Genomic DNA, 25,011 nt, shown 5'->3' on the forward strand with positions numbered 1-25,011 from the left:
CCACACACACACACACACACACCTATTGTTCCCATTAATTTCATTTTGTTCCAGGACAAGAGGTGTCAGGAGAATTAATTAGTGAGAAGGAATTCCTTCAGAGCCCAAAACCAGACATTGAGAATAGTCACAAGTATAGCAAAGCTAAACAGTCAGACATGAATTCAAACAATATCTCAAACAGCTTAAGCAGTTAACTATGATCCAGAAGGGATGAGAAGTTTCATGATTCTGAATCATGTCAGAACCAGGGCTCCTGGACATCTGCTCATCACTGCAAGCTACACAGACAGCATCACAACAAAATAAAGAAACTAGACTGAGGTCCCTCCTGGTGGCACAGAAGGTAAAAGTGCAACAATGCAAGTGAGTCACAGCAGCTTCAGTTGGAGTTTGATCCCCAGGCCCAGAGGTCTGGTGCAGCAGACCTCTCCTGTCTCACCCACTGCTCCCCTCAGCGGTGTACTTCATCAATCTGCCTGTTCTGCTCCCCACTCTGTCTTTGGTGAATCCTCTCACTGCCCCTGTGCCTCTGGCCTGTACCCCAGTTCTATACTAATAAACAAATCTTTAAAAAAAAGAGACTGAACCCAAGTATTTTTCAAGCTCTTCTGAAACATACATAGTGCATAAGTGTCCATAAACAACATGTGGGTTTTAGTTTCTCTAACAGCACTTTCCATCACCTACATACAATAAATTCTCATAGCTCTTATTAATGAAATAATATGATTAAAAGCAATCTTATCCAACTCTCAAAAGTACACCGCCAATCACAAAAGCATAAAATCACTTCAGTGCTATTAAGTTTTAGAAATGTAAACAGAAAGCAGCCCAAATGCCCAAAAGTAGATGACTGGATAAAAAAGATGTGGTAGGCCCTCCCTGGTGGCGCAGCGGGTTAAAGCACTGCACTAAGAAGCTAAGCCACTTCCACATGAGTTCGATTCCCGCCTGCCCCGGAGGCGACCACATGGTGAGGCAGACCTCCCCTGACCCGCCCGCTGCTCCCCTCAGCAGTGTACTTCGTAGATCTGCCTGTTCTGCTTCCCGCTCTGTCTCTGGTGAATCCTCTCACCCTCTGCATCTCTGGCCTGTAGCCCAGTTCTGTACGAATAAATAAATAAATCTTTAAAAAAAAAATAAAAGTAAAAATAAAAAAAGATGTGGTACATATATACAATGGAATATTACTCAGCAACCAAAAAAGAGAAACACATGTCTTTTGTGGCAACTTGGATGGAGCTGGAAAAGATCATGCTTAGTGAGATAAGCCAGAAAGAGAAAGAAAAATACCGGATGGTTTCACTCATAGCAGGAGTATAATGGACCAGGCGAGAAAATAACAAAAATAATGAACAACGATATACCAGACAACATTCTGTGGGGGTGGAGTGGGGAATAGGATCAAAAATGGGGGGGCGGGGGGGATGCACGGGATTATGGTGATGGCACACGGGTGACTTGGTGATGGAAAACCCGTGGGGATTACAATCAAGATGGAAAAAAAAATGTACAAAATGATGTAAAAATAAACTTTTGTAATAAAAAAAGAAATGTAAACAGAAACTAGCTTAAAACAAATCAGTTCACAGGGGACAATGTTTCTGAAGATGTAGGCTGACTGACATTTTAAATTGATAATAGCTATGTATTTTAATGTGCATGTTATCTGGTTTTAATTTTTTTCCTTTAGAAGTCTAAGACTCCCCATTTTAGGTGTTGCTGCCACTGTACAACGACCACTAATATGCATATTATGTTTCCATGGTCAATATAATATGTATGATGCCTATCTTCTTCAGTGCTGACAATGAATTTTTAAAGAATTAGGGGACACCAGGCCTCAGAAGAACTTAATGATAATGGTAGAAACTGTAATTTTGTCATCCAGACTGCTGGAGATTTTAAAATCTATACAGCTGATTCTTAAATTATCTGAATAAATAAACACCTCCAATTCCCTCAAGCAATTCTGAATCAACATACAGGACTTATTACAAGACAATGGATGGGGGTACAAAGTCACTAAATACCAATTCTTTTCTTTTTTAAAAAGAGTATCAATTCTGGGCCCTCCCTGGTGGCGCAGCGGGTTAAAGCACTGCACTGAGAAGCTAAAGCCACTTCCGCATGAGTTCGATCCCCACCTGCCCCGGAGGCGACCGCAAGGCGGCAGACCTCTCCTGACCCGCCCACTGCTCCCCTCAGCAGTGTACTTCGTTGATCTGTCTGTTCTGCTCCCCACTCTGTCTCTGGTGAAGTCTCTCACTGCCCCTGAGTCTCTGGCCTGTACCCCAGTTCTGTATGTACAAATAAATAAATCTTAAAAAAAAAAAAAAGAGTATCAATTCTTACAAAATTACCAAATCCAAAAAAATAAAGATTGGTACCCAGACTAGCAAGCCACAGAAAGGACTGCAGATATTTTTGCTACCATTAACTCTAGATTATTAAGACTCAAAGAAAATAACTTGAAGACGATAAAAAAAATAATCAATTAAAAGAGCTCTTTAAGATTCTGTAAGGCAAAAGAGACATTCACCAAAAAAAAACCATTCTGATAGGAAGAAAATGTTTGAACACAATACTAATGATAAAGAACTGATCACGACAATCTACAAAGAGCTGATGATACTCAACAAAAATGAAGTAAACAACCCCATCAAAAAATGGGCAGAAGAGCTAAAAAGACATTTTTCCAAAGAGGAAATGCAGACAGCCAACAGGCATATAAAAAAAATGTTCAACATCACTTATAATAAGGGATATGCAAATCAAAGCTACAATGAAATACCATCTCACAATAGTGAGAATGGCACATTATTTAAAAATAACTACCAACAACATGTTGGTGAGGATGTGGAGAAAAAGGAACTCTCCTACACACTACTGGTGGGAATGCAAGCTGGTCCAACTACTATGGAAAGCTGCTTGAGTTTTCTCAAACTGCTAAAAATGGGTCTTCTCTATATGTTCCAGCAATTCCACTCTTAGCTATCTACCCAAAGCACACAAAAACATTAATTCAAAAGAATACCTGCACCCCTATGTTTACTGCTGCACTGTTTACAACAGGGAAGATGTGGAATCAACCCATATATCCAAAAATAGATGTGGATCGAGAAAATGTGGTGTATATGCACAATGGAATATTACTCAACAATCAAAAAAGATAAACTCACGCCATTTGTGAAAACATAGCTGGAGCTGGAAGGGATCATACTTAGTGAAATAAGCCAGGAAGAGGAAGAAAAATACTGGGTAGAGTCCATTTTGGGGGCGCAATGGGTTAAAGCGCAGCACTACAAAGCTAGCCACAGCCATAAAAGTCTGATACATGGTCAGGGAAGTGACCCACATGAAGCAGCAGACCTCTCCTGTTTTATCTGCTGCTCCTCTTAGCAGTGTACTTCAGCAATTTGCCTGTTCTGCTTCCCCCCCATCTCTGGTGAATCCTCTCACCTCCCCTTCATCTGTGGCCAGTATCCCAATTCTGTATGCATAAATAAATTCTTAAAAAAGAAAAATACCAGATGGTTTCACTCATAACAGCAATGTTAGGGATGGGGGCGGGGGCGGGGAGTAATTGTAATAAAGTAAAACTAAAATAAAAACTATAAACCAGAGACATTCTACTGTGGGCTAAGAAGAACAGGATCAAAACAGGGCTGGGAAAAACACATGGGACTATGGTGAGGGTACATGGTGAACTGGTGGTGGAAACTCCATGGAGGTTGCAACTTAGATGAAAAAGCATACATTCTACAAAAATGAAGAATGTTGTTAGGGACCTCTCTGGTGGCACAACAAGTTAGAGCATAGAACTATAAAGCAATCCACAGCCACTGTAGCATGAGTTGCCAGCCAGGGAAGTGACCCAGACGGTGTGACAGACCTCTCCTGACACACCTGCTTCTCCCCTCAGCAGTGTACTACAGTACATCTGCCTGTTCTACTCCCACCCTGTTTCTGGTGAGTCCTCTCACCCTTCTCACTTCTAGCCTGTACTCCAGTTCTGTATACATAAATAAATAAATCTTTTTTTTTTAAATATTGTAAAAATAAAAGAGCTCTTTACTATACAGAGTACTATATTTTTTCAGACAGGCAGAAATTATGTATTTCCTGATAGAAATAGCAATACCATCACATAGACAGTAATCTTGTAAAACAAACAACAAATTTAGGCTGTGATCTTATTACAAACCTACAACAATTACAGAGGAAAGCAATGGGGTTCTGTGAATTGAAAAATTACTGTGGGCCCTGTCGGATGGCACAGCACTATGAAGCTAAAGCCACTTCAGCACGAGTTCTATCCCTGGCCCCCTGAGGTGACCCACAAGGAGTGGCAGACCTCTCCTGACCCGCATGCTTCTCCCCTCAGCAGTGCGTTTCACTTAATCTGCCTGTTTTGCTCCCCACTCTGTCTATGGTAAACCCACTCACTGCCCTGTATCTCTGGCCTGTACCCCAGTTCTGTGTGTGTGTGCATAAATAAATCTATAAAAGAAAAAAGAAAAATTATTCTGCAAGTAGCCTGGCTTTGATACAAAAAAGACAAGACATACATAGTGGCCCCTCAAACTATGACTTTATTTGACTTTGGCTTTATTTGGCTCAAAGAAACTAAAATGAAAAAGTATCAAGGGCAGTAAGGAGTTATTTGATGTATTATGGAACTGCTATATCTTCTTAGATATAAGATGGTTACCTTTTAAAGCTGCATACAACACTAAAATATTTGCAGGGGAAATAACTGTGTTTGTTAATTTCCCTTTGTTAAGCAGAGACAAAGGTATTCACAATTATTCCCAGGTACCTCCTCCGACATCCAGGATACAGAATCTCATTGCAAAATGAATTTAAATGCTCTGTAATAAAAGGTAGCCATGGCAGTATCACAGTGCTGCAGAAACAGTTGTTCTGATTCAACCACTACATCTAGCCACAAACAAGTAACCTTTGTATCACACAACAGTCTTTTCTTGCTTACTGACCTGACATATATAGGGTTAAAAAAAAAATCCAACTGAAAATCCCAGTTACTGACATTCACCTCACTTTAGATGTACAAAGGATACAAAATATTAAAAATTACCTAATATCTGAATCTAAAATAATATTTAAATGTAATGATGTCATTAGTGAAAATAGGTTAAATAACTAGCAAAATTAACTGTCATAACTTTTCAAGAAGCCATACTTCTTGGCATAGCCAAACAACAGATTTATAGTTCATAAAGAGCTATATTCAAAGATGAAAATACCTATAGTCAATACAAAGTTATTTTCAGTCCAATACCTAGCTAATGGGCCCTCCCTGGTGGTGCAAGCCCTCCCTGGTGATTAAAGCACAAGCACTATGAAGCTAGCTGTAGCCACTTCAGCATGAGCTCCATCACCAGCCAGGGAGGTGACCCACATGGTGCAGCAGACTTCTGACCCACCCACTGCTCCCCTCAGCAGTGTACACTTCATCAATCTGCCTGTCTTGCTCCCCACTTTGTCTCTGGTGAATCCTCTCACAGCCCCTGCACCACTGGTCTGTACCCCAGTTCTGTATGCATAATAAACCTTTAAAAAAAAAAAAAAGGACCTAGCTAGTAATTTAAAAATTTTAAGTTCAGAGGCAACTTTCACAATAAGTTACTGAAGCATAGAATTTTTTTCCCCCTAATTTTATTTTATCTCTCTTAACAACGAGAAAGCAAAGGAGATGAGGCCCAGCAGTCTCCCTTCTGTCAGGCAGTCTCTATGCTAGAAATACATTTTTTTTTAATTTATGCATACAAAACTAGCGTATAGACCAGAGGTACAGGAGCAGTAAAAGGACTCATCAGAGACAAAGTGGAGAGCAGAACAGGCAGATCGATGAAGTACACTGCTGAGGGGAGCAGCGGGCAAGACAGGAGAGGTCTGCTGTGCATGTGGATCACATCCAGGGCTGGGGATTGAACTCGTACTAAAGCTGCTATGGCCAGCTTGCAGTGCTATGTCTTAACCCACTGCACTACCAGAGAGGGCCTAGAAATACATTTTTAATCTCATCTACCTAAACTAAAAATAAGTAAGTTTTATTAATCTTTCTAAGTGATGAGTGATATCAGTGCTCTTAAATCTGTTTCAAAACAGTTATTTTCACATATGCTAAAAATGTTTGTTTTACAAAAATAATGAACAACCATATACCAGAGACATTTTGTGGGGGTGGAGTGGGGAATGGGATCAAAAACGGGGGGGTGGGGGGGGAGGGAAATGCACGGGACTATGGTGGAGGCACACGGGTGATTTGGTGATGGGAAACCCGCAGGGATTACAATCGAGATGGGAAAAAAAAATGTGCAAAATGATGTAAAAATAAACTTTTGTAATAATTTTAAAAAAATGTTTGTTTCATAGCTCAATATTAAGATCTTTTTGAACACGTCAAGCAAGCCTTAAAATGTAAATCAATCTCATTTATGGAATAACAAAGCAATGGTCATTAATGCTGCTAAAATTAAATGAAGAACTAAAGAGGAACTTTACAAGGACTGTACTCAACAAAGCCACTTCACAATCTTGCCAACTGAAAGTCAAAAAAACTAGATAGGGCCTCCCAGGTGATGCAAGGGGTTAAGTTTCAGCACTATGACGCTATTAGCAACCATGGCAGCCAGAGGCCAATCCCAGCCAACGAGCTGACCCACCTGGTGCAGCAGACCTCTCTTGTCTCAGACACTGTTCCCTTAGCAGTGTATTTTGGTCAATCTGCCATTTCTGTCCCCCACTCTATTTCTGGTGAATCCTCTCACCACCAGCCTCCACATCTGACATACACCCCAGATCTTGGATGCATAAATAAGTAAAATCAATCTTTAAAAAAAAAAAAAAACGCAACTAGGTATTACATTTTTCTTGATGTCAAGTGAGTCCTCTGTGTGAAGTATTCTTCCTAAAATGAAGAGTCTGTTTTTAATTAAATCTCTAGATCTGATTACCAATTTCAAGGAAATTCTGGGAGCAGTAAATATAAAATAACACCAACAAAAAAGCTGACAGCTTAATCTAAAATGTGAGGTACCCTATAAGACAGATGACCTCATTTCTATAGCAAGTAAAAAAACAAGAGAAAATGGGAGAGCTGTTATGCTAATACAAAACATTTTAAACAAAAAACTAGATAGAGCCTCCCTGGTGGTGCAAGGGGTTAAGTTTCAGCAACCATGGCAGCCAGAGGTCAATCCCAGCCAAGGAGCTGAGTTTGATTTCCACCTGCCCCAGAGGAGATCCACAAGGTGTGGCAGACCTCTTCTGACTTGCCCGCTGCTCCCCTCAGCAGTATACTTCGTTAATCTGCCTGTTCTGCTCCCCACTCTCTCTCTGGTGAATCCCCTCACTGCCTCTGTACCTCTGGCCTGTACCCCAGTTCTGTATGCATAAATAAATAAATCTTTAAAAAAATAATAATAATTACATGTGACAGGACAAACTGAATATTGTTAGGTAATGAAAGATAGTACAGAATAATTTTGTTCAGTGCAAATCGAGGTGCTATGGTTGCTTTAGTTAGACCTTAATCATTAAGAAAATACTCATTTTAAGACAAGGCATGAAATAATGTCTGGAAGTTGCTTTCAAATATGCTATTCTTTTATTAAACTTGAGAGAGAAAAAAACAAAAATACAAGCATGTAGCAAGCTCATGTTATATACAATTAGGTTGTGGGTGAAGTAGTTATTTCTGTGCTGCCCTCTCTATTGTTGTTTAAATTTTCCATAACTAAGAGTTAAAAAGTTAAGTCTGACCTAGGTACATTATCAATATAATTCACATACTTCTATTTAAAATCTGCACTAGTTAAATAATATAAAGTAAACCACTTTCTAAACAATGTTCATGGCAGCCAAAGCAAAAAGGAAAAACAAAACAAAACCACCACCCAGAAAATAAAAATATTCAGCTATAGAAAGTGGTGCAACATATTCAATAATTTTAGAAATTGTATTACAAAGACTATATAGTTTTTTTAAAGCAGCATATAAAAATATAGATAATATAATTACAACTATTTTGAAGAATTCATATGAATTTGCGGAGCCAAAAGAAAATACACTGAAAGCAGCAGACCAGAAGGCTAACAATATATGTTTAAGTGTTAAAATTCAAGGAGAGTGTTTTACTACTTCATTTCTGCACTTTCAAATTTTTTAATAGCCTATTTTTTTATTAATCACACACATGTAGTAAGACTAATCAGACTTGCTGATCCACATTTACCAAGGAAATCACTGTTCCTACAAAAATAAGGAACCACTCATCACCTAGTAGGAAAAGCACCCAGGTTTATATGAATAATTTATCAAAACCCATTAATAAAGCCATTCAGGGGCCCTCCCTAGTGGCACAAGGGTTAAAGTGCAGCACTATGAAGCTATCCACAGCCACTGCAGCACTGGTTCGATCCCCAGGCAGGGAGGTCACCCACATGGCGTGGCAGACCTCTCCTGACCAGCCTGCAACTCCCCTGAACAGTGTAGTTCAGTCAATCCATCTGTTCTGCTCCCCACTCTGTCTCTCACCCTCTGCACCTCTGGCATATACCCCAATTCTTGTATGCATAAGTAAATCTTTAAAAAGATAAATATAAATTTGTCATGTTTTCTTGTGAAACTAATCTCAGCCTTGTTTTCTAAAACAGGAGGTCAAATATGGCCTAGGCTCTGTCAAGAGTTTCAGAGATCCTTTTCAGGGGCCCAGAAGGTCAAAACAATTTTCATGATAATGTCAGGATGCTATCTGGCCTTTTCACTGTATCATTCTCTAATCATAAAAGTACAGTGGGGTTTTGGTGTAGCATGAAAGGATGCTATATGAAAAATCAAAATGAAAGTATTATTTTCCTAAACAACACAAAATGATCACTTATTGCTAATAATAATGATGTTGAAACATGGATGATTTGTCTCTGAATCAGAAACCTAAAAACAGTATTTGGATTTCTACTATGCAGATTTTTTTCTAAGTGTTTTTATGTAATACCCAATTAACCTTATGTTATGTCTCATGCCTATTTAGCAGATTAGGAAACTTGAGTTCAGAGATATCTCAGTGAAGCTCACAGAGTTGTTAAATACAATGAGGTATGACATGCACATTTGATTTTTGCTATTCAACTCGATGTGCTTGGTAAGAATTTTAGCAATGCAGAAATTCAAGGTATCAATCCACATCAATAAGCATTTGTCTCAATATAACAGATCTCAAAAGCAGTCTCCTTAGTCAGTCTTCATTCCTCCTCCCAATTTATATATGTTCTCATTGTGGATTACAATATTGGAGTTTTAAAAAAAGCACTTAATAAAAAATAATATGGTACTGATATGTAAGCCAAATACTTATTTTTTTAAAGATTTGTTTATTTATGCATACAGAACTGGGGTACAGCCAGAGGTACAGGAGGGGCCCAGAGGATTCACCAAAAACTGAGTGGGGAGCAGAACAGGCAGATCAACAAAGAACACTGCTGAGGGGAATAGTGGGCGAGAGAGGAGAGGTCTGCTGTGCCATACAAATCACCTCAGGGGCGGAATGGAATTTGCACTGAGGTGGCCACAGCTTGACATAGTTTCACAGTACAGCGCCACCAGGGAGAGCCCCAAATACTTATCTTTTAAAGCAACAGTAACAATGATCTGATTCAATGACAGAATAAAAACTGGCTGTGCTGAGTGATATATGTTGTATCTTACTGGGGAATTTTTAAGTGTATAGGTAATTACTATATTTGAGTAGAGCTCAAATTAGGTATTTAAAATATATTTCCCCACCCACCCTCCCAGGCCTCTCCCTGGTGGCACAATGGGTTAAAGCACCACATTATAAAGCTCTCCAAAGCCACTGCAGCACAAGTTCGATCCCTGGCCAGCGAGATAACCCACATGACCTTTTCTGACCCACCGGCTGCTACCCTATCAGTGTACTTTGTCAATCTACCTGTTCTGCTCCCCACTCTGTCTCTGGTGAATTCTCTCTTCCACCACACCTCTGGCCTGTACCCCAGTTCTGTACGCATAAATAAATAAACCTTTTAAAAAACAAACATATCCCACATGAGATCTCACTATATGGAAGCCAAATATAAAACCTATCTTTTAAATCTAAAAATTATGTTTGAAGTAGACTTATTCATTCTCCATTTATTACTTATCTATTCTCTCTCTCTTTGCTATGTCCATGCCTTCCTCTGCATGTTCTACTTTCCTTACAAGGAATGCTCAGCCTTCTTGAAGGCTTCCCTCCAACCCGCTCCCATCCCTTCCACATGCCTTTTCTGTGCTCCAAGGTGAAGCATTTCAGTGCCCTGCCCCTACCTGCCATCCTAAATTTATCAAAGATATCACAACAAAAATACAATCCCACCAATGGTATATTACAATTTATCCGAAAGAATCTCCTTCTGTCAATTAACACTCAAACACACTGGTTTTTCTGCAACATTGGCTAAATATCTACCAGATCTCTGAAACCAAATAAGCCCATTAGAAAATATAAAAATGATCAAAGAAGCTAAATCAAATCATTAAAACACAATCATGGCCCTCCCTGGTGGAGCAGCGGGTTAAAGCACTGCACTGAGAAACTAAAGCCACTTCCGCATGAGTTCGATCCCCGCCTGCCCCGGAGGTGACCACATGGCGTGGCAGACCTCTCCTGACCCGCTCGCTGCTCCCCTCAGCAATGTACTTCGTTGATCTGCCTGTTCTGCTTCCCGCTCTGTCTCTGGTGAATCCTCTCACCCTCTGCATCTCTGGCCTGTACCCCAGTTCAGTATGAATAAATAAATCTTTAAAAAAAAAAAAAAAAAACACAATCATAACCATTTTGGGACTAAAAGACAATTATTAAACTAACTTTGTTTATGAATGCATTAAGTCCATTTCTAAACAAAGAAATGGAGAGAATCGCATGAATACCATAATAGCAATTACAGGTCCTCAGTCATTTGTCTTGTGGTGTTAGTCAAATTATATTGTTTAACTCTGAACTGTCAGACCACTCTACATATATCTAAAATGCAGACTGTACTGTAAGGCAAATTATTCTATATACCTTTTCTATATCTTACTCAAATTATATGCTTAATTTTGTAGGTTTAACAATGGGGACATTTACTAAATAACAGATTGCTCTTCCCAAGAAAACTGATAAACTAGCTCTTCCTTTTTTTATGCCAGTCCATTGTCTCCGCTGAATCTTCTTACAGTAAATGTACCACTCAGAGATACTGATAAATGAAAGGAATCCAATCTCAGTAGAGCAGTTATTAATTTAAAATGGAGTCCAGTATTGAAATATTCCTATGCAAGTTATGCCAATAAATTGCAAGATTAATTTTTAAGCGTTCCTTTATACACATACACCTGTGTTTCTACTGAAAATAATAGTAGTTGGAAAAGTGATTGGTTTTTGTATAGTTTGATCTGGTTCTGCTCCTAGAAGACATACAAATCAGACATAAGATATAAAAATTTATTAACAAAATGACTGGAAAAGTATCAGCATGAGAAACTTAACAAATAAGTTACACTTTAAATTGTTTTAACAAATTCTGTTTAATTCAGAAGTTATCTAATAATTTCACTTCAAGATTCCTTATAGTTTTAAAACTTATAATTGGTATTTAACATATCTTGCCTTGGAAAACACAATTATTTCAAAAGATCATTTTAGCTAGGATGCTCATTAAAATACAACACAAAACACCAATCAATCCTCCCACCAGGTTAAAAATGTAAATATTAAACATCTGCCAAACTGCAAACATTTCAACACTCAAAGAAGTCTAAATAAAATATTTATCTCTAACTTTGCATATGGTTGTAATGACTACTTAGTAAAAGAGCAAAGTTGATGTAAAGAATCCCACTGTAAGAGACGCAATCTTTAGTTCTCAAAGAATTATTTGTTCTCTCATCATGAGTTACTTTTTGTAGTAGAGGACCATCTCCTGGAGTGACTATACTTTTTCAAAAGAAGCAAATGGAATAGAAAAGAGGAAGGTGTAGGTGTGTTTTAACAGAGCACCAGCTTAGTTAATTCACACACCTGACTACTACTGGAAAGTGCTACACCTAAACTTGCTGCCACCAAGGGCAGCATGTGGAAATAAAACAAAAATATTCTTAACGAAGACATTGAATTCCTTTGTTGAACAGATCCTGAGTCCAGTCTGTTTAGAATGTATTCTGACCTTCTTTATCTATTAATCAACATTCCTCTTATTAAAAAGTCTTTACATATCAAGAATGGTAATTCCTGAATGCTACCTACAAGGATTCCAACTCACTAAGATACCACACTGAAGAGTCTGAATCTACCTGTCTCACCTTGCTGATTAGGTGAGGACTCGCTTCCACCACCCACATCTTTTTGTATCAATCTATTCATTCACACTGCAAACACATTTTCTTTTTTTACAATTTATTTTTATTCACTTCTGCATACAAAACTTAGATGTCACCCACAGCCACAGGAGTTGAGAGGATTCAGTAAAGCAGAGCAGGAAGATGTACTGACATACAATGCTGAGTGTAGCAGATTCAACAGTGGCTGGCAACAGCTTGACAGCACTGAGATTTTAACTCCTACAATACCAGGGAGGCCCTGAAAACATACTTTTGGCTGATCTTCTGAGCCTCTGCTCATGTGTGCTGTTTTTTATGCTGCCACACTAGTCTTGTTGATAGTAAGCAAATTTATCTAGAGTACAGAATAGGAAAAAATGCTAATATATAATATCACCTTTTATTACTAGTTACTAGTTATAAATGTATAATCATTAAGATTATTGCCATTCCATAAAAACCTTCACTTTCTCTAATTCACATGTGAAAATAATAAACATGGATGCCAAATGTGGCATTAGTATACCAAGGGAAAGTGAGAGACAATACCACAAAAAAAAAATGTGAGTAAGCGCAAATGCCCTCTTCAAAACTGAACTCTGAATAGTACATTGGTTTAACTCTTCAATGGAAAAAAAGTTCATTCACTCTACCCTTGTGACAAACTTTGCATCTCTTCAATGACTGTCACATTCTATTTTGCTTTCCATTTTTTTCAAATTAAAGTATATTATGGTAGTATGCAAGCCTAGAACTCAACATTTTGAAGGATGCCAGCATGTCAGAGCAGAAAAGCAGCTAAACTCTGCTGCAGACCTGCATGGCACAGACTAGGCAGACTCATGATTCTCAAGGGCATCCAAAAAGCCACAGCTTCAATCTTAAAACTACATAAAAACAGACTTAGTAAAAAGATCCCACATCTAACTGATAGATTATCATGACTTCTTCCAATAACAGATCAATTTCTCAAAACACTACCAGAATGTAGGTTTCAAGTATGTTAATTAAAAGAAAAGCTTTGCTGTGGGGAAAAGGTACTTCTGTTCCATATTAAATGATAAATCAAATCAAAGCAAGAATATGATGAATGTATGATGTTTAGCCAAATCAAAGAATTAAATTCAACAAATCATTAAATTCTGAAAGGGCTTGTAGAGCCTCAGGCAGTCAACAGTTGTCTGATGAAGCAGATGGTATAAGTGTGGCAACCTGTCTTCCTCCTGGCCTCACTCCTAAATATATATTTCCTAGTATTTAATATATTTGCATATGCACATATATGTAAGTACTTAGTATCAAAACACATATAACAGTTAAATACAAAGCTATGTCAAATACAAAATGATGTCAACAGTAAGAAATTACCTTTTGATTATCAAAATAATGACAAATCACTGAAGTATTTCCTAAGTAGCAAACCCACTCTACAACCACTGTTGTTAGGAGTGGGAAAAGTCAAAGATCATTTTTAAAATCTGCTGAAGTTATTGTTCCTTCACTGGAAAAAGACAAATATCAGACATTTCAAACAGATTCAGGAGTTTAAGGACACACTCAAGTCCGTCTAAGAATTGACCAGAGCTCTGAGGGAGAGGTAAGATCAGAATATCAGACTGTACCTGGAGTGCACCCCCTAGGTATGACTCTAAACACTCCCACTTTTCCTGTTGTGAGCAATTTTAGGGCATGTATAGCTGGATGCCTAAAACAAGTACTAGAGATAAGAAATGCTACACTGTACTCAGAAAATTACAGTGACTGAGGCCAAGAACAGAATCTAACCACAATCTTCAAATATTCAATGTGACAACCAAACAGGTTTTCCAAGATAGTATATTAATATCCCTAAACATGAAGCATGCCTGTCAAAAGTGATGCTAAGCTTAAAATAGAATTTATGTTCCATAGTGGCGAACATAAATTCAAAAATACACATTATTGGGACAATCTTTCAGCTCAATAGTCAAAAGAACATGTATACTAGACATAAAACCATCTCTATTTTATGAATACTTGGACAACAACTTCTAGGCCGATTAGGATTACAGTTTGAGAGACAATGAACATCAACACAGACTACTCCAACAAGGATAATTTACAGGTCAGTAAGATAAATGAACTCTCAGTCTTGCAATGTGAGATACCTATGACCTCTGTGATCACTACTACAAAAATTACAATATTTTCTGATGAAAGCTAGCATTCTGATGCTAACTCATTCTGATACTAACTCTGCTCTGTGGCACAGCCTTCAGGTGTACCAGATCATGTGGACCCAAGACACTACACTCCCAGCTACTTAAAAGGATGCTACACAGACCCTATTTTCTGCTCACTCTTTATTATGTGATACAAGCAAAGTTTCTCTAGGCCTCAGTTTTCCAAATTAAGAAACAGGTGTTCAGGGCCCTCCCTGGTGGCGCAGCAGCAGCGGGTTAAAGCACAACACAAAGAAGCTTAAGCCATTTCCGCATGAGTTCAATCCCCATGAGTTCCAATCCCTGCCTGCCCCATCCCCGCCTACCCCGGAGGTGACCACATGGTGAGGCAGACCTCTCCTGGCCTGCCTGCTGCTCCCCTCAGCAGTGCACTTCGTCAATCTGCCTGTTCTGCACCCCACTCTGTCTCTGGTGAATCCTCTCACCCTCCGCATCTCTGGCCTGTACGAATGAATAAGTAAATAAATCTTTTTTAAAAAAGAAAAAAGAAAAGAAACAGGTGTTCTAAAGAACAGGGGAAAAAACAGAAAGCAAGGACTTTAGTTCCTCTAAAGTATAAGCAACATACATAGCTGAGGATGGAAAGTGTTGGAATTTGGACTCCCTTCAAATTGTAGGAAAGCTTAGGGCTGTTAAAATCTGCAATCACTGCCCACACTTTAGGAAGTAAGTAAAACCAGTCACTGGAGGGTGATAAACTAAGACCTAAAGACTCACAGTAAGTAGCCTCCTCTGGATCTGAGCCTCTTTACACAAAACAAAGGTAGGCAGGAAAAGAGATGCTGACATTTCTTAAGTCTGAACACAGAGTCCTGTGCCAGTGGTATGTATAGATGAATTGCAACTGTCTAGTTTTAGGAAAAACTACTGAATTTATGTGAATTTTCTTTTTTTGCTACCCACTCTGGCAAATCCTCTCACCGTCCCTGCACCTCTAGCCTGTACCCCAGTTCTTATAAGTATTTTTTTAATCATACTTACTAAATGGATTAAATAGGGTAAGTTATCTAAAATAACAAAACCTTTAATTTTCTGAACCAAGTACACCATTTCAACATATTAAAAAGCATGGAATAGCTGCTTAAGGATCTGGTTTTAAAGGAAAACATTGCAAAAATAAAACAGTAAAGCAAACGTCTATAGTATACATGAAGTTAATGTTTTCAGTGATTTTAATTTTTCTTTTGAAATTCCATTGTTAAGGGTGTACCTAAAATTTTTATTCTATGAGGTCTACAGGTAGTTACATGAGTAACTACAATTCAATGGAAAACTGAATTTAAAAAGAATTAGTGACAGCCCTAGTTCTGCCACCAGCTAACTAGCTGTATTTCTAACTAATTTTACCTCAGTGGGTTCCAGAGTCTGGGTCTTTAAAGCTCTAAAATATTAAGACCAGCACTCTCTGTTGGCACAACAGGTTAAAACACAGAACTGAGAAGCTATCCAAAGCCACTGCAGCAGGAGTTTGATCCTGGCCAGGGAGGCGACCTACACAGTGTGGCAGACCTCTCCTGGCCTGCTGCTCCCCCCAGCAGTGTATTTCAGCAGATCTGCCTGTTCTGCTCTCCACTCTGTCTCTGGTGAATTCTCCCCATACCCCTCACCTGTATCCCAGTTCTTGTATGCATAAATAAATAAATCTTTAAAATATATATATTAAGACTACAACAATATTATACTATTTTCTTCAGTTATTTTCAGGAGCTAGTCATCAAATCTCAGTAGATTAAAAAAAAGGGGGGGAGGCAGGTCAAAATTCAAAGAACTGGGAGGCCTCAGCTCTCCTGCCTCAGGCACTGCTCCCCTCAGCAGTGTATTTCAATAAATCTGCCTGTCCTGTTCCCCACTCTTTCTGGTGAATACTCTCACCCCACCAACAACCCCCCCCACACACACACACAGTCTTCTAATCTATACCCCAGTTCTTCTATGCAAAAATAAATATTTGAAAATTCAAAGAACTGTCTTACTTCAAAAAGTTATTTCATTCACACCAACATCATATGAGTAGTCAAAAAGAATCAAAGGGCTTCCCCTCTTAGTCATGTAATTCTAGGCTGGCAATGACGACACTGAAAAAAACAAAATATGCAACTGAATTAAGGCTTATTAAATATACTGTTAATTATTAATAAACATGATATACATTCCTTATAAATTATTAATAAATTTGCCTTACCACACCCCTATACAAAATTATAAACTGAAAGTTAATGATCCAATTTCTATTTGCCTGACTCATTAAATTATCTAGTAATACATTTGTGGCTGTACAATGATTGTGGGAAAACATCTGATCTATGCTTTTTATCTTAAGTGATAGCTTCTTGTGATTTCATGAAACTGAGCTAACAAACTTAAAACCTCCATGACAACCAAACACATTCCCTAATACTCTGAACTTGAAAGGAACAGTATACCCGTTTAAAAATTGTAAAATTTATGATCATTAAAATCTCAAAGTATTCTTCTGCAGGAACCATTTCAGTATTCACTAAAATCTTGCCAGGTCACATAAACTTTTAAATTCTTCATGCCTGAATGCTACATTTTCGTTGGCAATTCTATTTCCTACTTCCAGTTCTTTCATGCTCAGGTTTAACTCTCCTGCACTGACACCTGAAAGAATGGTTTCAGCAAAATAAATAAAAATTCATCAAGGTATACAAAGTAGGAGCCCTCCCTGATGTTGCAAAGGGTTAAAGCTCAGCACTAGGAAGCTAGCCAGAGCTGCCTCTGCATAAGTTCAATCCCTGGCCAGGGAGGTGGCCCATATGGTGTGGTAGACCTCTTCTGACCTACCTGCTGCTCCCCTCAGCAGTGTACTTCGTCAATCTGCCTATTTGGTTCTCCACTCTGTCTCTGGTGAATCCTCTCACTGCCCCTGCATCTCTGACCTACACCCCAGTTCTGTATGCATAAATAAATCCTTAAAAAAAAAAGGTATAAAGAAATGAGAAGAGCTATAGAAAAACTAAGTCACCAACATACAGACAGCACCTGCTGCATTTTCATCATGTGCCCTTTGGTCTTCACTGACTGCCCTTCCCTCCTCCCTAGAAACCGAAGGTGGAAAGAAGCAATACTGCTGATTCATCAGTTACTCATTTTTATGATGGCTCACTGATGGGAACTGGAAACAGCAAACAGCATTCCAGTCTGGTATCGCTGGAGGTACAAATATTAAAGAGGAATGTGAAACTTACAATAACATCAGGAAAAGCTTCATGCAAAAAGATTTCACACTAAGCTTCTGCCCTAAATGACAAATGAGCATAATACCAATTTTGAGTTTGCCTCCTAAAATGTTTTTCCACCTAAATGTCTAGATTTAAAAAGTAACTTTCCACAAGGACTTCAAGTTTACTTTTAAAGTTTCCTGTTAGTCTGACTATGCAGAGTTGTGATTAAACAGGCAGCAATGGATAATAGTTTGTATGGAGATAGAGCTATATGGTTAAGGCAGAAATTATACAGATTTAAAACCTCAACAAGGAAATACAAATGTAAAACAATCACAAAAGAAAATATCTGAAAATTATAAAGGCTAACACCTGTCAATCCGTAACAAAGTGATCAACTATGTTTTTAATCCCTTTATTTCAAGCTTTGATAATAAAACAAAGCTTTGAGAAAATTTTAAAAATAAGATGTTCCCATTTTTCAGAGATGGTGCTAAAAAGTGTAAAAGGAGTCTTTTAATTTATCTTAATTAAAGCTGAAAAAACATTTTAAGTGAGTATATGTTAGAAGATTGAAGACATAGTTTTAAAGCATTGTTTAAACCTACATGATCATGGACAAGTGCAAAGGGGTTCTAGAGTTCTAGGCAAGTTATCATTCATTGAGACCAGGGTCTAGACTTTTCCACTGTGACAAACAAAGTGTCAATCACAGGACTCTCCATCTAGAGGCCAAGCAACACTATTCCCTGCACCTTTTCCTCTTCATCAAAAAGTACAAAGGTAACTTAAAAAAGCCATCTGGTCAAGTAACTCTTCTGATTACAACCCTCCAAATGCATGCTAATGTTATTAAAAAAATAAAAATTTTATTTATTTTTGTGTAGAAGAATTGGGGTACAGGCCACAGATACTGTCTGCTCCCCCTCCAAGAGGATAAACCAAAGGAACAGGTGGACTGACTGAAAAACACTGCTAAGGGAAGTGGCAGGCAACACAGGAGAGGTCTGCTGAGGTGATAGCATGATAGTACTGAGACTTAGTCCCTAGGTCAACAGGGAGGCCCCCATTATTAGTATACAGAGCAAAAGTGTACCCTATTAGGTAAACTCCTAGGTCCTATACAGATCTATTTGCAGCCTCTCCTAGTCCTTCTCACTTACTGAATCTTGTTCAAATTAGTTCCTCCAAAGTGCTCTGCCCCTCCCCACCTAAGAGTTTTGCACTGATCTCTGTGCCTAGAAGGCTTTCTCACCTCCACCCCTTTATTTAAGGAAGTCTCCCAGATCCCTCAAAGCCTAGCTTATCATCTCTTAGCATTATGTACTCTTGATACCTAACTCTACCTGCCTTGGTGGATAGCAAGCTCCTAAAGGATAACTTGTCCTTTTTCAGCAGTATCCTCGAATTTACTGATAAAATTATTTAAGGCACGTTATGCACATCCTAAGATCTGGGGTCATATCAGTGAACTAGAGACAGAAACTCTCAAACTCAAGAGAATTTACACTCAAGACCGAGAATATACACGGACACCTAAATAACATGGATGTTATAATATAGTAAATCAACAACAACAAAAGGCAGATAAGGGAGAGAGAGGGTGTCTTTCACAGAATATACTATAATTAAAGAGGCTGTCATAAAAGGACTGCTCCAGGACCCATGGCACTGACAGTCATCAAGAAGTTTCAAAGGAAGGGGCCTCCCTGGTGGTACAAGAGGTTAAGTCTCATCAGCACTGTGAAGCTATCAGTGACAGCGACTGCAGTATAAGTGTGATCCCCAGACAGGTAGCTAACAACCCACATGGTGCAGCAGACTTCTGTATGGGCCACAGCTCCTCTCAGCAGTGTATTTCAGACAATTTGCCTGTTCAGCTACCCACTCTGTCTCTGGTGAATCCCCCCTCCAACTCTGGCCTACACCCCAGCTCATGTATGCATAAGTAAAAAATAAAATCTTTTTTTTTTAAGATTTATTTATTCATACAGAACTGGGGTACAGGCCAGAGATGCGGAGGGTGAGAGGATACACCAGAGACAGAACAGGGAGCAGAACAGGCAGATCGACTAAGTACACTGCTGAGAGGAGCAGGGGGCGGACCAGGAGAGATCTGCCGCACCATGTGGTCACCTCCTGGGCAGGTGGGGATAGAACTCATGCGGAAGTGGTTGGTTTAAAGGTTCTTTGCGCTGTGCTTTAACCCACTGCACCACCAGGGAGGGCCCCAAAATAAAATCTTTTTGAAAAGTCTTTTTCCAATTCCTTCTAAACCACAAATCTTAAAGTTCTGATAGCACTCAAATTTTTTATTGTGAGTTTCAAAATGCTCTAAAACACCTGCTCAAGGAATGAATGACTCCTTTTCATTCCTCTCAGTCCTCCTCAGTCCCAGGCCCTGTAGCAAAGATTCCCAGTTGGGAAAATTCAATTTAGTGAAAAAAATATATTTTCACTATAATTGCTTTGGGCTAATATAATTTTTTAAATTTTAAGGCAAAATAAATAAGGACAGGCGTTTTTGTTATCAAGACAGCATTTTATAAAGACTAAGAAAATATGCCTTAGAAGTCACATAGTTAAATTATTTCACCTAAAACACATTAAGTACTAGACATAGCTCTGAGTCAGTTAAATCCTTGTAAATATTGTTTTATGTACTAGGAGAAACATTCTTTTGTATCCTTTGCCAGGGAAGATTTTGTTGATGAAAGTATGCCAATTTGTGTTATCTGCAAATAACTTCTCTTTAAAGCTGACTTGCAGAGTCTTTAGGTATGCCTTCATCCCTCAGTTGAATAAATGTTAATAAATATTCATGGTAGACATGGGCTTGGGCTGAGCATAGAGGTGACAAACATTAAGGATCACTGACACAAGGAGTTTCTTCCACTGATTAATTAGGGATTAATTAGGTGCCAAGGAAACGGAGAACTCAGCACAACCTTGGAAATTAAGGTGAGGATTCCTGAAATACCTTTTAAAGGGTCAATTAAGGGGCTAAATTAAATATATAACACACAGACACATAATTTCAAACAAAGAAACCAAGGAGAAAAAAGTTAACACTTTGATTTTGGGGGTGGGGGTGTAAGAGCAAAAAGTCAGTGAGTATAAGACTCAGAAGACACTCACCAGATAAGGTTTTATAAAGCTGGGTACCTCACTGGTGGTGCAAGGCATTAAGTTTCAGCACTATGAAGCTATCAGCAGCCACTGCAGCATGTGTTCCATTCCTGGCCAGGGACCTAACCCACATGGCTCACAGACCTCTACTTTCTGTCTGTTCCCCTCAGCAGTGTATTTCAGTCAATCCACCTGTTCTGCTCCCCACTGTCTCAGAGGAATACTCTCACCCCCTAACATCCCCCGCCCCAGCCACTGAGAACTACACCCCAGCACCTGCATGCATAAATAAAATAAATCATCATAAATATTTTTTAAAAGTTTTTAACAGGAGAAGCTGATATATAAAGGGATCTCTGGCTATAATGTGACTTAAAAAAAAACTGTTGTATCAATGGAATATTGCTCAGCTATCAAAATAAGATAAACACATATGCCTTTTGCAGTAACATGGATGGAGCTGGAAGGGATCATAATGAAATATGCCAGAAAGAAAAAGAAAAATATCAGATGGTTTCACTCATAGCAGGAGCACAATGGACAAGGGGTGGGGGAGAAATGATAATAATAATGATAATGAACAACTATATACCAGAAACATTTTACAGGAGTGGAGTGGAGAATAGGATCAAAAATGGGGGAGTGGAGTACACGGGTGATGGCACACAGGTGAACTGGTGAAGGAAAGTCCACAGAGGTTACAACTGAGATGGGAAAAGGCACAAAAATGATGAAAAAATAAACTTATAATAAAATAAAAAACCTGTAAGGCAGCATTTTATTTTTATAACACAAATATAATACCATCCTAACTTAGCAGTTTTTAAATCCAAACTTTTCCTATCAGATTTCATAAAGACAATTTTCATAAAAACAATGAAGGCCTACTTTCATCCCAGTGATTATCAATCTTCCCCTAAAAATTAAGCAGCATGTTTCACAAATTCATGTTAAACATGAAATATCCTCTTGTCACACATGCACTCTGTGCTAGGTCTGACAATACAGGAGTCAGACAGAAGGCCCACAGAGTGGTGGTATGACTCACCACAACCCCTCATGATTAAAGAGCAGAGCAGTCAGAACAGGTTCACCAGAAAAAATGGTGAAAAGGTTCGTATAAAGGCACTTAAAGGACAAAAGTTATGGGAGATTGATGAGTGGGGGTCTGAGAAGAAGCTAAGGGAAGAAAAAAATACGTGTAGTTAATAATATCCCTTTTTCCTAAGGAAGTCATTTATGTGTAAGAAAAATAATACATTGGAACATTAGGAAAAAACACTTTTAATTGGAATTATGATCCTTCTTTTAAAGAGAAACTAAAGTATTTCTTTCTACCTTACAATTGTCTATCCTAACAATGAAATTAATGTTCTAACTAAGATAATTCCAGATATAGATCCAAGGATATCAACAAGTACAACAATGAAAAAGTATATATTGAAATAAAACTACAATCAGACCTGAGATCTGGTGAGTCTAACACAACCAGAACAGAGGGCCTCATTTACTGTATACTCTCTAAAATTAGTTCTTACATAAAAAGAAATACTTTTTATAGGAATAAAGCTTTACAAAGAGCATAAGCAACAAAACCCATAGAATAGTGTCCAATTTTTAACACTGTTATTTCCCATAAAATGTAACTTAGGTATCTTATTTCTTCTACCCATTAGAAAAAGAATGAGTCAAATGACTTACAGGAAGAGTTACAATAATATACTGAGATTTTCTTGCATTTAGCACTCTGGTAAGAAAATTCTTAAATATGAAAGAATTCTGCAACAGCTCAACTATGTGTTATAAAATTTTATTGAAAACCTGTACCTTTAACATAAGGACAACAAAAATATGGAATTTAACATATAGCTATAAATACCTTCACACATATAATAACAAGTTACTAAATTGAAATCTTAAATTGGAATCCTAGTTACCACTATGGAAAGTTATGAACTCAAGCAAGACATTGAAATAACAGCCAAAAAGAAGCTTGTCAGTCCATTAGTAACATCAACCACAGGTCTATCACTACAAGTGCTTGTAAAGACTGTTGCAAATCTATGCAGAGAAGCAGGGCTACTTGAACACACTGTTACTGTTTGTAACAACCTGATGTTCCCAACTTTCACTAAGTAATTTAGAATCATGTTTTATGATTTTAAGATTGCTTTATAAAAGCAAGTGACTAAGAAGTAAAATATTTGTCTCCAGAGTTTAAACACTATTTGTCAAATTTGCCCTTATTCGTGGAAATTATAGTAAGCACAATAATTTCTCCAAACCTTGTTTTTTAAGTGCAATTGCTAGCAACATTCCGGAAAAACAAATTTCTCCCTGACTGTATTGCCACTTATTAAAACAAATGCTAGGAAACTTGTACCCAAATATCATCTATTTTCTCTGTGGCTCTTATTTAAATACAGTTCAACTCATTTCTCCAATACATTCTATCCCCTAAACTTGCTGTCTCTACCCAGATACATGTAATCAAGGAAAAAAAAAAAAAACTCTAATAAATTAAAATAACAGTCAACAGAAAATACTGAAAACAGTAAACACTTTAAAAATCTGGAGAATCTCAGAAATTTTTAAAAATACTAAAACTAGTCTTCATCAACATGTTACAACAGCTCTTTCAGAAACAGAAACTAAAGCACCAAGAGGGTACACTGACCAAGAGGTAATCTTTCACATAAGCAAGTCAATTCACATTAACTTTTAAAACACTGGATTATTTGATTATTTCTAATCAAATGTAAGTTTCAAAGAAGGAAAACACACACAGTACACAAATATACAACTGAATAACAAGCTTACTAATTTGATAACTTCTATTTCTTACAGCTCAGTTGTAAAACCGTCTTTCAGTATATTAAAAACAGAAAAATTGAAAAGTGCAAACACTCCAACTTCTGTAAATTACCCTGTCAATTAGAGTGATCCAGGCAGGTGGGGAAGTAGAAATTGCATATTGCATACTATTTGACCACGAGAGAGAAATCATTTTTCCACCCCCCACCCGCTTTAACAAACTAAATTTACCATTTATTGCAAGTGCATTTTAAATACTGTACACAACTTAAAACAGGCCAGCTAAACATCCTGACAGAAAGCAACTTTCAAAAGGGAAAATAAGTTATATTCTTACTTTACAATATTCACCTTCAGTTGGCATTAACGTTCAAAAAAATTTCTCACACAAACTAATTTTACTGCAAAGTCCAAGGAACCCCTTCCTTCAGTTATTAAAAAATTCAACCTTCCACTCTGGTTAAGACAATTACAGAGCAGCCTGGAAGAAGGTCTACAACGCACAAGATCTGCCCTATAGATAATTTCCTTAAGTTTCACCTCTGCCAGAAATTATGGCCGTTTACGTTAAAAATGAAGAGGAAGCAAGATTACCTGCACGAAGAACTGCAATACAAAATGATACTTAAGTCTGGAGAACTCAGCCGTTTATGTTCTGAGTACAGATCACCGAGGCACAGGTGAGAAAAGAGAATCCTAACCTGTGCCTTTCTCCACTGTAAATACAGCTCTATTTCGAACGCATGGGATCTTTCGTTTGATTCTTCCCTAATTTCTTCTGAATTTGTCTCTACTCAGGCCTATGAAGCCGAGAACCGGAGCTCTCAAACACACCCCGAGAACAGGATCCACACTTCCTGGTGTTAACGACCCGGGGCGGAGGGCAGGGCGAGGCCTCCGCAGTGCGGGCTAGGCCAGCTGGTCTCCCGGCCCGGACCCCGACCCTGGCCCGCGAGCCCAGCCCCGCCCGGGTGCCAGACCCCGGTCCCGGCCAGACTCAGCCGGGATCCCAGCCCCAGACTCAGGCCGTAATCCTGACCAGCCCATAGACCTACGACCCTGACCTGGGCCACGACCCGTGACCTGGTCCCTGCCCCGGACTCTGGCCTAGCACCAGCCCCGCGCACGGCGCTCGGCCCCCAGCCCGTAACCAAGACCCCAAACGGACTCCCACACGGACCCCACAAACCGCTCTGCGACCACTACCCCAGCTCCTCCAGCTCCTCCCTGAACTCCGGCCTGCGTCCTGGGCCCAGCCCAGCCCTTGC

General features: G+C 38.6%; 1 protein-coding gene across 3 annotated transcripts in view; it reads right to left on the reverse strand.

The window, feature by feature from the left end:
• The window catches only part of LARP4B (La ribonucleoprotein domain family, member 4B), an 83,486-nt gene extending 58,541 nt beyond the window's left edge, over positions 1 to 24,945 (reverse strand). For 2 of the 3 annotated variants that reach the window (XM_012731395.1, XM_004691204.2), the window contains exon 1: positions 24,924 to 24,945. The gene's annotated coding sequence lies outside the window, so the exon portion shown is untranslated. Of the gene's footprint in view, positions 1 to 24,337; positions 24,356 to 24,923 lie in introns of those variants that run through there. The other variant, XM_012731394.1, reaches the window with a different exon arrangement.
• Positions 24,946 to 25,011: the final 66 nt, after the last annotated feature.

Source organism: Condylura cristata, unplaced genomic scaffold (assembly GCF_000260355.1).
Source record: "Condylura cristata isolate star-nosed mole 26May11 unplaced genomic scaffold, ConCri1.0 scaffold00030, whole genome shotgun sequence".
NCBI lineage: Eukaryota > Metazoa > Chordata > Mammalia > Eulipotyphla > Talpidae > Condylura > Condylura cristata.